Source organism: Myotis nattereri (assembly GCF_964212035.1).
Source record: "Myotis nattereri genome assembly, chromosome: 1".
Classification (NCBI taxonomy): domain Eukaryota; kingdom Metazoa; phylum Chordata; class Mammalia; order Chiroptera; family Vespertilionidae; genus Myotis; species Myotis nattereri.
The window spans coordinates 34,877,925-34,883,521 of NC_138075.1; positions in this window are offsets into that span (position 1 = coordinate 34,877,925).

Here is a 5,597-nt window from a genome sequence, read left to right on the forward strand (position 1 = left end):
TTTTATAATCTTTAAATCATAAAATAAGAAACAATTAAATTGACAATTAAAAATATTCTTTCTACCCCCCAAAACCACATCAAGCTGCTTATAACCAGAAAAGTGGCATAGTGAATTTTTATTTTTATAATAGTACCTTTATCCAGAAAATCACTTAGAAAATATAGTTGCTAGTTTCTGTGAATTAATGATTATACTGTTGATGCCTTAATAGGAAAATGGTATATTTAGTGTTATATTAGAGTTGAGAATTATAGTAAGTATTGCTATACCAGTAAATTTTGAGTTTTGATACTCAGAGACTGCTTAGAATCTGGACCACTTCAATGCTTCATCAATAGGAATTCTTCATTTATCTTATATTAAATGAGAGCATTTACTGAATTTATGTATTCTCAAGATTTCAAATGTTGCATATAAAATCCTAATTTTTAGTATAGTATATGTAAAATATACATGTATTAATATATTTCTACAGATATATTTTTTACATGTAAAATAATTGTATTTTTAGAAAGTATGTTATAAATAATATACAAAATAAAATACATGGCAGTCTTATTTTATTGAACCAGCAATGACTAAGTATTAATAGAAGAAATCTTCATAAGTGTCTTATCTTTAGCAACATAATTTTTTTAAAATTTCTTTATTGGTTAAGGTATTACAAATGTGTCCGCATCCCCCCATTAAAGTACAACAAATTTTAATAAAATTTATGCAAGTAATTAAAAATTTCTATTTTACTGTAGACACTTTATAGGCTCTTAGTTTAAATGAAAACCAATGTATAGAGATTGATATTAAAATAATTATTAATCCTACTGAATTTAAAAGACACTCTGTTATTTATGAATTTCAAACCAAATATCAGGCTAAGGTTTTAAATGGAAATTTTCCTCCTAAAAGACTTTGTAATTATTAGAAAATGTATTTACCAGTAGATAGTAGCAGCAAGAAAGATGCATTTACTTATAGAGGTAACCATATATTAAGAAACAAATTATGGATATTTTTAATTGAGGTTTTATAAAAAACTAGCCTATGGATTTTTTTCCCTGTGAATTTTTTTATAGCTTTTTCTCCTGGCGATAATATTGAATAAAATTTTAAAAACAAGCTTTCTTTAAGGGTATAAATGCCCTTCCTACCACATGTAATACAAACAAACAAATATGCATACTATCTACTGAAAAAATAAAATAGAATATTTTATTTTCAATGACCGAATTAGTGCAGAGTGGCATACACTCTAAATTCCACAATTCAGTATCCCTGGACAACTTGTTTCTGTATCATTGGTATACCCCAGCGTACTCTGGGCTAGAACACTGGCCTATGAAAGCATAAAAGTTACATCTACTCTATAAAAAAAGACTTCCTTTGTTTATGTATGTCTCCTTTACCCAGCATACATTTTCATTAAAAATATAGTACATCTTAAAAATACTAACCTGAATGTGATATGGATTCTCCCAGAAAGAATTTTTATTTCTTTTTCTTCTCATGCATGTAGTGAAGTGTTTATGAGACAGTGTACAATCTTTAAGAACAAGGGAGTCCTGAGCAGATTTCCCCCTCCTTTTGATTATAGCTCCAATATCCCATCCATTACTGCCTCCTCCCAAAGAGAACGTTTCATTCTGTTCAGAAACAAAAGCAGCCCTACCTGAAAACACTCTGAAATACTTGTCCTCTTTTCATAATCTCCATTTACTAGACCAGCATTTTCCTCACTCCTATCAAAGCATGAATCCAATAACTGATTTCTTCTTTGTTGGATAAATGGACATGAGAACTTTTATTCCAGATTAAAATAGTGGAAATGTAATATTGTGAAGGAAAAAGCTAATGATTTTCTTGGTGCTATAGAAAGCATATTTCATCAGAAATATTAAGACCTGGGTTATAATTCACTGTCAGCAAGGAACTTGATAATTTGACATTGGGCAAGACTCTTAAATTCTTCCGATTTCAGTTTCCTTAGTTAAATGAAGAGATTGAGCTATACCACTAAATTTCCATTTAATTATTAAAAAATTTCTGCTGTTGTATTATTTTTGTGTTAAATTTATCATGTATGGATGGAAATAAAGACAGGATATAACATTTTTATGTAGTTTTTTTTTAAGGTGTACTATTATAATAAGTTTTCTAACCATACTTTAAAAATAACAGTGAGCTTTATTTATTGTTAAATAGACCTAAACAAAACATGATTATTATTGGAAAACTAAACTCTACCAACTTCTGTATTGACCACTTTATCTGGGACAGTGATTAAGTATTAACATTATGTAATGTGTCATCTTAATCAGAATTCATTAAGTACCAACTATTTGCTTTCTGAGGCCTCTCTTTTCAAGGTCAACTAATAAAAATGTTAAAGCCAGCATTGTTAAGATTTCTGCTACATAATAGTCAAATTATTTTATGTTTAGCCTCTTTGATTAAAAGCAGTGGTCAAAGATGTTGAAGCTCTTGAAGGTGATTTTCAAGATGTAGAAGTGCTGGGGCTCCCAGTCAGCAATCAGAAACAATTAGGAAAATGTACCAAATGCTTCATTCTTTCTCTAGGCTGCATGACAAATTACATTTAATATTTCAGGCTAGTAGAATTTTAAAATAGGCCTCCAACTAAGTAAGCATTTTTAAAGATGGCTCCAATCAAAAGATACTGCTTAAAATTTTCTTATTGCTATAGAAATGGAAAGACTGATTATCTATGTTGATTAACTTGAAGATTGCTTTGGGGAGAATTTGACAGTTCTGGTAACATTCCCATAATTTACAGCCTGTGAAGAAGAATCGAATCAGGGTAGTTTAAAGCTTCCTTTTTATCTGATAATTTTATCCTACTACTTTAACATAAAGAAGGGATCCTTGTAATGTCTATTTTTAAATGAATATATAATGTATTTTATAATGATTCTTGAAAATTATTCTCAATTAGGTCAAACAGAAAATTAATATATAGCATGATAAATATACCAAAGTATTTATTGATGCCTACATGTGCAAAATATGTTGTGCTAATCGGTTTGGCAGATACAAAGATGAAAAAATAAACATCTTTTAACACCAAAGAACTAGCAGTTGAATGAAGAGGATTCACAAGAAAAAAATAAAATAAGGATAACATAACTAATTACACTTTAGTTATGATGAGTTGAGTATGACTGGTACTATTTAATTTACTTATACATAAATGCTAAATAGAACCTATATTTCTGATACCACAGAATGTGGCAAGTTAGGAAAGTGATCCCACAGTAATATTTTTTGTTAAGAAGAAAGGTTATAACTGAGGGAAATTACATTACACTTGGCAATGTATAGGAAAATGTTAAATATCCAGCTCAAAACATGCTCAGTCACTAATCATCCGAGAGATGGAAATCAAAATGACGATGTACCATCTCACACCTGTCAGGATGGCTATCATCAACAAACCAACAAAGGACAAGTGCTGGCGAAGATGTGGAGAAAAAGGAACCCTCGTGCACTGCTGGTGGGAATGCAGACTGGTGCAGCCACTGTGGAGATGAGTATGGAGTTTCCTCAAAAAACTAAAAATGGAACTCCCATTTGACCCAGTGATCCCATTTCTAGGAATATATCCCAAGAATCTAGAAACACCAATCAGAAAGGATATATGCACCCCTATGTTCATAGCAGCCCAATTTATAATAGTTAAGATTTGGAAACAGCCTAAGTGCCCATCAGCAGATGAGTGGATTAAAAAACGGTGGTACGTCTACACAATGGAATACTACGCTTCAGTAAAAAAGAAGGAATTCTTCCATTTGCAACAGCATGGATGGAACTGGAGAGCATTATGCTAAGCAACATAAGCCAGTCGGAGAAAGATAAATATCACATGATCTCACTCATTTGTGAAATATAATGAACAAACTGATGAACAAAAACAGATCCAGAGACAGAGAAGCATCGATCAGACCATCAAATCTCAAAGGGAAGGTAGGAGAGGGTGGGGGTAAAGGGGAGAGAGCAACCAAAAGACTTGTATGCATGCATATAAGCCTAACTAACGGACACAGACACCAGGGGGGTGAGGGCATGGTGTGTGTGCTGGTGGGGGGGGGCACGGGGGGGGGCAATTGGGGAATAAGGACACATATGTAATACCTTTATCAATAAAGAGAGAAAAAAAATCTATAAAAAAGACCTTCAAGCTGGCAATATTTTTTAAAATCTAATTTGAGCAAAATAAGATTCAGTGATTATGAGGATTCCGTTAAATGACATTCTCATCTATTCATTAATGAATTCAGTTAGTAAACATGTATTGTGTGTTTACTAGATGATAGGCAATTTGTTAGAAATTAGTGATGCATAGAAGGATAATAGTACTTCCCATCATGGGTCCCTCTAGTGAGAGTGCTGGGGTAATCATAATCTATAGGATCCCTTTGGAAAGAATTTAGTGATATTTATTAGCAACTCTAAAAATATGCATACCGTTTAACTAATTAATGCCTTCCTATAGAAACTATTCAATAGAAGAAAAAGGATTTATTCATGTGTGTTTATTGCATATTTCTAACATAAAATTGGAAGTAACTTAAATTTCCAAAGTTTTGATGATTAGGAAAATAATAGTATTTCCCCTTGGTTGAATGTAATACATTAACATGATTACATTGGCTTTGTAATATGGGAAATGCTTAGATGAAAAAACAAAATTTGGATAAGTTATTAGAATTCTGTAAAAATACACAAGTGAGAAAACTTTTGGTCTTTAGAAAATTATAGTTGTATTAGCATGGTGGTATTTTAGATCATTACAATATTTGTTTTTGAAACGTATATTATTTAAAAATTTTATAAAACATTTTAATGTATAAAAGTATCCCCAATTTGGAACCCTTAGACATTGCTGGTGGGAATAGAAAATGGTGCAGCTGCTGTGGAAATGGTATGATGGTTCCTGAAAAAAGTAAACATAGAATTACCATATGATTTACAAATTCTACTTCTGGATATGTACCCCAGAAATTGAAAGCAGGGACTCAGACAGATTTTTGTACACCAATGTTCAGAGCAGCATTATTCCCAATAGCCAATTGGTGAAAGCAAACCAAGTGTCCATCAGTGGATGAGTAGATAAGCAAATTGTGGTATATACATACGTTAGAATATTCTCCAGCCTTAGAAATTCTGATATGTGCACAACATGAATGAACCTTGACATAATGCTAAGTGAAATAAACCAGTCACAAAAAGATGAGTACTGTGTGATTTCATTTATATGAGGTAACTACAGTAGTCAAATTCATAGACAGTAAAATGGTGGTTGCCAAAGGCTTGGAGGAGGGGAGGTGGTGAGTTATTGTTTAATGTGTACAGAGTACCAGTTTTGCAAGGTGAAAAGATATCTAGAGATAAATGGTGTGGTGATGATTGCACAGTGTGAATGTACTTAATGCCAATGAACTGTATGATTAAAAATGGTTCAAATGCTAAATTTTATATGTATTCCACAATTAAATAAAAATGGTTAAAATGGTAAATTTTGTGTTCTGTATATCTTATTAAAAGTAATTTTTAAGTGTTCTTGAAGCTGTGGATGGATT